The sequence below is a fragment of the Triticum aestivum genome, chromosome 1D, assembly GCF_018294505.1.
Source record: "Triticum aestivum cultivar Chinese Spring chromosome 1D, IWGSC CS RefSeq v2.1, whole genome shotgun sequence".
Classification (NCBI taxonomy): domain Eukaryota; kingdom Viridiplantae; phylum Streptophyta; class Magnoliopsida; order Poales; family Poaceae; genus Triticum; species Triticum aestivum.
This window is the reverse complement of record NC_057796.1, coordinates 188,569,597-188,581,366: the sequence shown is the minus strand read 5'-3', so window position 1 is coordinate 188,581,366 and position 11,770 is coordinate 188,569,597. Positions and strand designations below refer to the sequence as shown.

The window sequence follows — 11,770 nt, the reverse complement described above, 5'->3', positions numbered from 1 at the left end:
AAAGGCTGCATGCAGCCATGCAATTCGTACTGCATGGCGATATTACTCTACCACTCTATAAATGGTATATAGATATCTTCACTTCATCACAAAGAAAGTGAGTACTAGCACGCATTGCTATGGATGCTGCAACCGCAAACAGGCTTTCTGCAATTGCTACCGAAACGGAGCAACTGAAAAATGAGATTGAAGGGCACCGTAGAGTGCTAAACAACCAGTTGAGAAGTGTTAGAACAATGGATCCTGCAAAGAAAGAAGCGCGCATTCGCGCTACCAGAGAGCGCATAGAGGGTTTGGAGGAGAGGCAGGAAGCGCTGCGGGTCGAGCAGCAAGTGCTCTTTATTCGTCTAGCATCTCGCTAGAATAGAAGAGTCTGTAGACTCTTTTTAATTTTCTAAGGTTGGTTTAAATTCAATAAGTGTCTGGAGACATTTGTTTTCATGTGAGGTGTTCTTTGTCTTAGTTTGATTCCGATCTACTCCTATGCTAAGTGTCTTTGTTTGGTTTGATTTCTTGTGTTTGCATGTATGGGCTAGCCATCAGTGTTCAATGCTTATGTTAATATAATAATGCCAAAATGTGCTGCAAATTCATGTTCAAGTTGAAATAAGGCCGAAGGGCTAAGTGTACTACTGGAGATTATATATTCCAGCTCTGAAGTTTCCTTTTGAGCCCCCGTTCTACTATGGTTTGGATTCTAGTTGAAGCGTGCGACCATCTATTCAGATGAGGAGACCGAGTAAGAAACCACTAAGCGGAGAGCAAACAGATCAATCTCTATCTATGAGTTTCTCAACCAAGATCCACTATTCAACCAAGACCCGTTAACTAATACTTTTACGCGAGCTTAGTTATTGGAAGTTGCAGCCGAGGAACTCTTATCCCTAGCCACAGTTGTTGCAGCACAAGGCTTTGTCGCGATTGGGTCATATGTCAGTACTCTCACATTCCCCGTGGTCTCCCTAGTATGCTGAGCTGAACTGAAGTGAAGTGAAGCTGCGGGCGATGATGGACTGATCCCATGCTATTCAGGCGCCTGACAACGCTGGCTCCGACGGTGACGATCTGACGGTGGCTCAGATGTTTCTCGTCCTGATCATTCAAGGTCCCCCGTTCCTGACATCCTCCAAAGGCCGTTGGCGCTCTCCCATCTGACAGTGCGGGCTCTGCGTGTCGCCTATGGCAACACTACCCGAGTGGTCTATTGCATAGTGGATCCACGGGTACCCCGTCGCTGCTTCATTTTTATCAACATCTGGTAAGCAGAACGGACAGAGAACTGTCCCGATTTCTCGTACTTTCTAGTTGACAGGGACAGGCCTTCGTGGGAGAGTAGAAAGAAGAGAAGAATGAAGGCCAGAATAAGGAGTTATAGAGAACCCTGTCGTGGGAGTTAATGAGTTAAGCCAATGTAGGTAAGTAAAGATTGGAGTGATGGGAAAGACTATCTGTTTCCTGTAGATGAGCTAGGCAAAGGACGTTCTCAAGGATAGAGGGGGTCGTTGCTTGAATTCGTATTGGCGTGGAGGAGCCCGAGGAGAGAACCGTTCCCCCATTCCTTTTGGGAATACCGCTTACTCATCGGGAGTGGTCAAGGGAGGATCACCTTGCGAAGAAGAAGCACGAGGCTCGCCCACAAAGCGATAAACAGAAGGAGGATGGGCATGCACAACGGATTTCAATTAGAAGAGAAGGTGGGGCCGCCCCTTCCGCTCTGAACTACCACTTTGCCTTTTGGTCCCTGGTGCGATGGACACCGTGTTGCCTTGTGGGATCCGTCATATTCTTATCTTTGGGATAGGAGCAGCCAAATCGCTACCCGCTAAATCCAAATGTGCTGAGCCGCTATTTAAGCCGTCAAAAGGGGAATCCAGGCTCTGTATATCCATATCACGTATTTATTTTCTCTTAGTTCGTAGGATAGCTCGTCTCGTATTGATGGATAAAGATGCGAGCCCTTTGCTGAGGAATAAGAGTGCTCTTGGCATCCAGCTACTTTCAAATCTCTATACTTTACTACAACTAGATTTGACTAAGGAGAGGTGTGAGCCTCAATGCCAAGGAAGCAGGGCAAAGATGAACCCGTTAGCGTATAGGAACTACAACATATGAAAGTTGGGTGGATACTCCTATTTAATTGGTTTAACCAGAAACAGAGGATAGGATTCGAAAAGTCAACCGGAAACCGAGCCCTAACCTCTAATTGAGTTCAATACCCCTACTACTAGTATTGGCGTGGGTTCGTATGTATACATTCGTATTGGCTTAGCGGTGCACTTCGTATCCCGCCACATCCGATCCTTTTCTTTGCTTCCTTCTTACTTTTATGATTTTATTGACTACTCTTGTGCAGGTGGGATATAGTGAGTTGAGAAAGGAGATAGTGAAACTTAACTAGTCTTTGTCATGGAAGGGAGCAACTTCTCTCGAGTACGTACAGTACTGAGGATTTACGAATAGGCTAACGTTACCAGTACATAGTGGATCTATGATAGTGATGTATGGACCACACCAACCTCTCTTTCTAGCCGTAATCGATAAGAAAGGAAGAAATATCATGGCATGTGAAAGCAATAAATCTATAATAAAATAGGTAAAGAAAGGCAAATACTCTGGGGTAATCGGCTTATACCACAATGTTACTCTGACAGGATCCTTGACAAAATAGTCTTGGCTTGTAACCCAGTATTTATTGGACAATATAACTGGCTGCTGAATACGCGCGGCTATCCTGCTAATACTGGCAACCAAAGACATGAGGTTCTTCATACCAGCATAATCATTCTCCCAGTATTGGAAACATACTTTTGTAATAACATGAATGTCTTTAATCTCTGTGTACCTTCCTATTTGCTCTGTCAGCTCATTAGCTGCTGCAAATATTTCTTAGCTATTAGATCCTCTTTCTTCATGGTAGAACTCCAAGACAGATGATAGCTCTTGCTTGTCTTCATGAAAAAGTGCAGAAGCCTGTATCAATGAAGAGTAGGCCGGTACCAGCAGAAGATAGTAAATAGTGTTTTTGTTAGCCATTGCACTCACACTGTTCGGTCGGAAAGTAAGTCCTCCTAAAGATTGTTCTCCCCAACCCAAGTTCAAGACGACCTACCTAAGAGTACAAAAGATGGACAACCAAAAAGCGAGTAACGAGTAAGAGAGCGGCGGGTGACTAGCCCTACCCTCCGTCTTCCTTAGAAACATAGGTTGGTACCTCTGCCTGTGAAAAGAAGAGAGAGAACACTTTAAGAAAGGCTGTCCACAAAAGAAGTTGCTCAAGCAAAGACTGTTCATAAGTTCCTTACCAAAAGCAGAGTGAAAGGGGTTAGTAGCTAAGGGATAATAAAGAACTTTCGAAGGAAAGCGAGACAAAGGCGTATAGTGTGTTCCGATAGCTGGTAACCAATACGCGGCCCCTATTGATTCTTACAGAAATCCTGTGAAAAGAAGTGTTCTCTTTCTCCAGCGAAAAGAACAGTCTCGCAGGAAGATCAAAATACTTACTATATGTGCGTTTATGTATCAACTCTTATATAGTCTAGTTTTCCCGCCCTATCTAGAGAAGGAATCAATTCCCCATTTTGAATGTACAAAAATTGGTAGAGCTCAGCATGTCTGGAAGCACGGGAGAACGCTCTTCTGCTTATATTATTACCAGTATTCGATACTGGGTTATTCATAGCATTACTATACCCTCCTAATTCATTGCGGGTTGGTTATTCGTCAGCCCGGCTTTCACTTGGAAAAATAGGAGATTTAGTTCCACGCTTTGATTGGTAGCAGAAGGGAGGGCGCGTTGCCAGCCTTCATTTTTCTTGGATATTCAACACTAAATGAAATGCAAATGCATATGAGAGAACTTCAAACTACTTTACTTATTTGCAACAGCAAGCTGAATAATAGAATAAATAAGCAAGGAAGGAAAGAAAGAATAGGGTTGTCGCTCATACGCTGTTTGGATTAGATGTCACAATATCGGTTGTAGTATTTCCGCTCTTTCTATAAGCTAAGAGAGATGTCGCATAATCGGTTGTTCATGATCTTATAATTCATGGACCAAAGTCGCAAATCGCTTGTTCTCATTCAAGCATGAGTTCGTTCAAAGTCGGCAAGGGGAATCAGAGAAAGGGTTGTTTAGTCAACAATCATGACCATGGGAACATTTGTTCGCTTTCTAGGTACCCCCGGATCTACTAGTCATCGCCTTTGAGCTGGGAAAAGCATTTACCCTGAGTCGGCTATTCCTGATTCAGAAAGGAAAGGTATGTGGGTAGACATTGAGTTAGAGATTGAATGAAGGGGCACACTAGAGAAAAGCAAGGACAAGTAGCTAGTTGACTAATGCTTTCGAGCACGTACGCTGGCGCTCTTTGATAGAGCATTATCTACAACCTTAAAGTGAACTATGAAAAAGAAATCTAGCAGTCTCTTCCAGCAATGAATTGTAGCAGGGCTTGGTCTCGAAAGGTATAGATACCACCAGAAGCTTGGAAAGAAGAAGGAATGTCGACCTACCGCTCCGTGGGCTTTGAACCTTGCTTTTCTGTAAAATTCTCAGACGCTATAGCTGTGTAAAAACAGTACTCGATTTCTCACTAGAAAAAACAACAGTCTTTATTGTTGTGTGCATATTAGTCACAGATTATAGCTTTGAATAGGAAAAACTACTTTAGTAACTCTTGACTATTGCTTGAAACAAGCGTTGAAGCAATGGAAAGAAGCGAACGGTTAAGCTAATGTAGCAAGAAAAGGGATGCAGCAAGTGTCCAAAAATCGGATATGCCCGGTGAAAATTATAAACAAGGCTAAGGAAGGATTTCGTACTGCCACAATGCTCTTGATAGAAGGAAGCATGAATACCGAAGGCCTACCTAGTTGAAATAGGAACAGCTATGGAAGTCCTCGGCCAAACGAATATTTCACGGAAAGCCGACAAGGGATTTTCTTAATAACTGGGCGCTTTGACTCTTTGGAACAACTCGATGAATTTAGTAGATCTTTTTAGGAGGCCTTCCATGACCATAGATCGAACCTATCCCATTTTGACAGTACGATGGTTAGCTGTTCATGGATTAGCTGTACTGGAATGACAACACATATGAGAATCTGTACACGATACAGAATAACGACACGACACGCAATCTTATGACTACAGTATGCCCTTCATCTTTGACAGCAATCATGACAGGCCGCGGTATTAGCGTTAGAGAAAGGAAAGGACTTGAGGTCCGTCCACCTACAACTAATAAAGCTCCGCCTTTGGGGACTACTACAATAGATAGGCATTTGAAGGACCAAACCACCCACTGAGGACTTTGACACCCAGCCCTTAAGAAGCAGTCTACAACTTTGGGATACGTATTTACAGACTGCAAAAGATAGATACAATGCTGTTACCCACCATGCATGCAAATCTTAGTTGTATGGACTACTAGTACCAGGAACGTCATCTACTACTGCAAAACTCCCGGGGGACGCTTTTCTAACTGGTTTAGCCTCTGGAGTGGGGAGGAAGAACACCCTCTAGACCAGGATAACTTACTAATTCAATTGACAAAGCGTCCTATTTGCTAGATTTCTAGTCGTTAGCTCTTAGTGAAGACGAATTGCTAATATCTGCGGGCGGCCCTCATTATTGAATTTATCCGCCTTCGATGCAACCAAATTCACTATTGACTTACGAGTTTATGCATGCTTCATTCCTATATCGACATGTATTATCCGTAGGCTGGTTGTGAGACATCTTCCTCTTAGTGCTACAAATGGCTTCTTCCTTAGTTCTTTATAGCTCTTTCACCTCTTTTAGATTCTTTGCAATGTTTAGTGCGGGGAACTCTACACTATTGTACTCAGATGCTATTCCTTCAAGAAAGTATCGGAAAGCAAAAAGGGACTCGTTCACCGTATCGCGTCCAATACAGCTATGCCACAAGTTGACCTAACCAACTGGTAAACAAAACCCAAGTTAACGTATCGACCTAGGAATAGGATGAATAGAACCATTGAATCATCACCCAATGGAGCAGAGAGCCTTCCTTTAAGAAAGAAATAACTCCCTACAACAACCGTGTTTCGAAACTCGATTCATTATCATACGATAAATTTCATGACAAGAACCTAGAGAAGCACCAAACTACTGCTCCTTCCCTATTTCTTGCTTGCTTTACTCGGTATTCAGTGAAAGATTAGGCTTGGTAATTACAGTTACCAATGGTAAGGATTGGCACGTGAACTTCCCTTTTTATCGAGCTCGAAAAAGCAATGGGTGGGTTGGCTGTGAAAGGAGAGTAGAGTTTTTTAGTTTAGTAAGAAAAGTACTGGGTGAGGCTCCTCACATCCATAACACATTATCTGTACTCTTTTTCAAGCATGCCTCTTTTTAATGACTCTCTTTTTCAACTTAATTGTGGCATTTCATTCTGTTATCGACTAATGGTTGACACTGGAGAAGCATTGAAGGCTCCTTCCATAGATTCCAAAGCCATGTTTGCTATTATCAGAATATTCTGACTCCCTTGTTGTCTTATTGATCTGACCAACCGCAATAACAACATTGCCATTCGGGGTTACGCGAGTCGGAGTATTAAATAAATGGAATATTCCAGCAGGAGCAACCGAACCATCTTCTCGTTGTCCTTCCATTCTTCTGACCAATAAAATAGCTCTTGGTCATAAGAATCCAGCCGGAGTTCGAAATCGGAGATAAGAATTGAATCAATTCCAGGCACTTCCCTCAAGCCGAAACCGAAACAGGAAACTTGTAACTTCTAGCCGAGAAGGATAAGAGAGGTTTGTCTTGCTTTGTCATCTAGTGATTGTGTGCCAGGGGTCAGTGAAGAGACGGGATGCTATTGTCCCGGACTACTTGGACTAGTCTACTAGGACTCGGGGGAAGAGACTTGTTTGTGATAGGACGAGAGATCAAGTACAATGTTCGCTTCAAACTAGGCAACCTCTTCGTTATACGACCGAGAATAGTATATGCCCCGTCTCACCACTAGCTAGGGCCACCAGCATTAGGAAACTAAGGAAGAGTCATATGGCTAAGGAATTCAGGGCTGATAGAGCTCTTGGGAAGAAGTCAGTATCCAGCTTTCTTTCATTGATATCACAATAACAAGCGAGGAAAGGACAGTCTTTCAAGAGAAGATAGGTCTGTTTTTCATTAAAATTGCGGCGAGTATTGCTTGTTTCCCAGATCCGGTATCAGGACCTGTCGATAGATGGGATGGACCCACCCGTTTGACTCTTATGAATTGATAGTTAGATACTATTGCTAAAGGAAAGTAAAGATAGTGGTTTGTGTTGCAAAAAGCTAGTTCAAGGTCAGGCTCCGTCAAACAGAGTCGTCAAGAACGAAAAGCTGAAAGAATGATGTGTCAAACAGTGATTGCGCACAGAGGTTAGTTAAGTATAGGAACTATTGTCCCTAACGAGAAGTATGCTGTTGTCCCAATAAAAGGATAGTTGGACGGTATCGATTGAGGGAATAGGGATAGGTGGTTAAACGCGATGCTGCGCCTAACTATATAGAACGGTGATCCATGAAGAGAAGTCGGCCAGCTATTAAGTCAGAGAAGTCATCAACCTATTACTAGTGTCAGTTCTGTTAAGAGAAGTCATCAACCTATTACTAGTGTCAGTTCTCTTCTTCCTCTCTACCAATTGAAAGTAAGTATTGATTTCGCCTAATAGGGACAAAGCAAAGTAGGGTGGTCAAGTACAGTATGCCTGGAGTTCGTACTGCCCACTAGATATCATTGGCAAGTTATAGAAGTCTTTCTCTCTTCTGAGATATCATTGGTCAGTGCAGCGAGGGGCAACCATCATTTCTATTGCTCTGTAAAGAAAAGATAGGACAAGGGTCTTGCTCCACCCAATGGAGATAAAGCACGGGGATCCGTTAAGGGCGTATTGAATCGATAAGAAGCACTTGAATTCTAGTGGGCCCGGCTACCCAACACTAGCCCCGGATCATTTATGTATTATCAATTGATAGTAGGGGCAGGCAGGGGAAACTCTTTATATCAGTTAAGTAAACTGCTGATTGTATTGTGGGCTAGGATCCTACTTCTATAGCGAAGTAAAGAAGTGTGGAATGCGCTATCTCGAAGTAAAGAAGTGTGGCTTGATAGATAAGTTGCACAAACCTTTGAGCTCGATACGATATAGTCTAGCGATTAGTTCATAGACGGGAAGCTCCATTCTCCCATTGTTCGGGACTCTCATTGTTTTGTTCAGAAAGTAGTCGGCATCTTCCTTTATTCAATTAGCAAGGCAGTGCTGGTTGATTTCATCATTTCTAGGTATACCCTCTCCCTTTTCTACGAAGGTTTGCTGCTCTGCCTGCACCAGTGAGTTATTCTATTCTTCTCCTTTGGTTCAGCTATGGGGAAATCAGAATTCACCATTGAATCATGTGGATTAGCTCCCTTACATAATAATATTTCACTATATCAGCTACGAGGGGAAAATCTGAAAGACAGAGGATAGAGAGCAAGAGAAAGAGTGTCAGACTTGCACCGCTCTCCATTTCGAGGGGATTTCAACGATTCTGGGGTGATTGAACTATTTCTTTACCTGTTCATTTTCTAACGAATCAAGATATCCTCTTGTTCCGGTATAAATAGTAGCTATCTGCTCTTCCACTGGGAGAGGATTTGCCTGGGATTGTTTAAGCAATTCCCTTAATAGTCGACCCCTTGCCAATTGATTCTGACTTGTTTTATCAAGAGCAGAGGCGAATAATAGGCTTGTCACTCTGTGAATTGAGCTAGTTCCAATTTGGATTTGCCAGCTACTTGTTTCATGGCTTTAATTTGAGCCGTGGATCCTACTATGGAAACAGAAATACCCACATTAATAGCGGGTCGAATTCTGGCATGGAATAGATCTGCAGATAAGAATATTTGTCCATATGTAATGGAGATTACATTAATAGGAATATAGGCAGAAACGTCTCCAGATTGAGTCTCAACTATTGGTAAAGCGGTCATACTTCCTTCGCCTAAAAGGGAATTTAATTTAGCGGCTCTTTCTAAAAGGCGTGAATGCAAATAAAAAACATCCCCTGGATAAGCCTCACGGCCGGGAGGTCTTCTTAATAGAAGGGACATTTGGCTATAAGCTTGTGCCTGTTTGGAGAGATCATCATAAATTATTAAAGTATTCCGTTCGCGGTACATAAAATACTCAGCCAGGGCTGCTCCCGTATAAGGAGCGGGGTATTGTAATGTAGCAGGTGAATCCGCCATTTCAGCTACTACAATAGTGTATTCCATGGCCCCCTCCTCATGGAAAGTAGTTACTACTTGAGCTACGGAGGATGCTCTTTGACCGATAGCTACATAAACACATATTACACCTTGCCCTTTTTGATTGAGAATTGTATCTGTGGCTACTGCTGTTTTGCCAATCTGTCTGTCCCCAATAATGAACTCTCGCTGACCGCGCCCTATAGGGATCATCGAATCGATAGCAATAAGCCCTGTTTGAAGAGGTTCGTATACGGAACGCTTGGAAATTCTACTTGGAGCAGGAGATTCAATTAAGCGAGATTCGGAAGCTACAATTTTGCCTCTCCCATCAATAGGTTTAGCCAGAGCATTTATAACACGACCCAAGTTATATACGCTCACGGGTATCTGAGCAATTCTTCCTGTTGCTTTTACAAAACTTCCCTCTTGATGCTAAACCATAGCTCTAACTGAGTCAAATTCCACAATTTCTAAGAACGATATGCTTTTTTTTCATTTTCCACTATGAAAGCTTCTCTCAATCCCTCCTAGTCCTTTCTTTCCTGGGCACAGGCTTACCTGGTTGACCGCCCACATTCATTCATTGTTCGTTCTGTTGTGAAATCGAACCACAGAGCTAGCGCAATTGGGATTTAGAGTCCCATGCGTGAAACTAAAGAGGATTTTCAGTCCTCTACTCTACCAGCCAGAACCTAGAAGGACACTTCACACCCGATTTGACACAGCTAGACTGGAAACACTGCTTGTCAAGAGCACAGACCCCAGTATAGAATACTTTTTTGAGTATGTTGGTAAGGTCCGGTCATCCGCTTCTGTGCTTGCACTTCTGCGTAACTAGGGGTGCAAGTCCAGTACAACGTACTTTCATAATTGAATCAAAAGTGTCGATACATGAAAATCTCTATATACGATATTTATGACACAGAATGTTGTTCTTTCAACATGATTCCTCAACAATTTTTTCATTGTAACTGACTCTCCGTTCTCTCCGTTCCACTTTGGTTTTCGACTAATAATTACCATGATGAATTTCTCTTACTGCTTGGTTCCGCATTGGATTTTGGAAACTTTTGTTTAGAAAGTGGCGTCACGACCGTGGGGATCAAATGGATGGTTCAGGAAAGTCTAGTGAAGCGGCACGGTCTAATCATATAGATGACCATAGTGGTATGGTTCCGTAGAAAACTACCGGAGGCCATTACCGCCACCGAAATGGTTTCCATGCTCCGTTGGATGATTTGACGATATCGCAGTATCAAGCTAGAACGGTTTCAATTTGTAGGATGGGAAAGAAACCTCATCCTTTGGTGCACACTAACCGATGAAGCTCAACCCTCTCTCGAACTGAGCTATTTCCGCTTTTTCGAACAAAAAGTTCGAGTAGTTCAGTGAAAAAACGGTCAAGCTTTCTTCCATCCTTCCTAGCTCCTCGAGCTTGCACCCGCTCGACGCCTTTTTCATTGTTCATTCTGAGGTGGATTCGAACCACTCTCTCCGTTTGGATTTCGAGTCCAAAAGGCCCGGCGAAAGAGGATTTTCAGTCCTATGCCCGCTGCCAGCCAGAACGGGATTTTTCCACTTCACACCCACACAATCGGGATTTGATGAAATAGCTACATTTTTTTTCTTATTTGATTCGGATACTGTCAATCTACTGTCCATCTTTGTCTTTAGTTTTCTCCTTTCTTTCTCCTCAACCTATCTCCATTGGATGGACTTACGAAAGAATAATATCTAATCTCCCCATCGCGGTTAGGATCCCATGAACCAGGAGCGCCAGCACCGGTTCCTCGATCTTCCTACTGGAGGCATGGTCATGGCTTTCATTCATTCATTTCATTCTTTGTTCTGTTGTGGAATCGAACCACTCAAAGGATTTAGAGTCCTTTTACCAACCAGTCAGAACCATTATTTCTCTGTTATATTCTGTTTTTTCTTTGTCAGCTAGCACAATTTGGATTTCGAGTCCAATGCGCTAACGCTTTCTTTAGTTTTCTTGCTTGATTTTTATACGATTTTTTGAGCAACTAGCGCGAAAGCCGTTGCGCGTTAGCGCATCCGTTTTCTTGCTCTTTCTCCAGGCTTTGACCATGTCTCCCGAACAATTTCAGTACATATGGCGCAAGACGATTCCACATATATATCGAGGTCGGAATGGGATCGGGTGTTTTCACGTCTCACCCGTAGTGCCTGGTTTGTCTTGATTGGTGATTGATAAACAAGAAGGAAAATGGAAAAGTAGAAAATCTACATGTTTATACCGTTGAGGTCCTTAGTTTAGTCAAGTAGGCAAGGGCATTTCCATCGCGAAGGATTCAATCCAGCCACAGGTTCCCCTACGGCTACCTTGTTACGACTTCACCCCAGTCGAAGACCCCCCGTGGTATGCGCCAATAAGACCACCAAAGGCCTTTGTGGCACTAGTGGTACACATAAGTCATGGGTGATCATTGGTCCGATGCTTCGGGCGAAACCAATTCCCAGGGTGTGACGGGCGGTGTGTACAGGGCCCAGGT

The 11,770-nt window shown here is 43.1% G+C and overlaps 1 pseudogene; it reads right to left on the bottom strand.

Moving 5' to 3' along the window:
* Window positions 1–8,565: 8,565 nt before the first annotated feature.
* LOC123158318 (ATP synthase subunit alpha, chloroplastic-like) overlaps window positions 8,566–11,770 on the bottom strand; it is a 4,428-nt pseudogene continuing 1,223 nt past the window's right edge.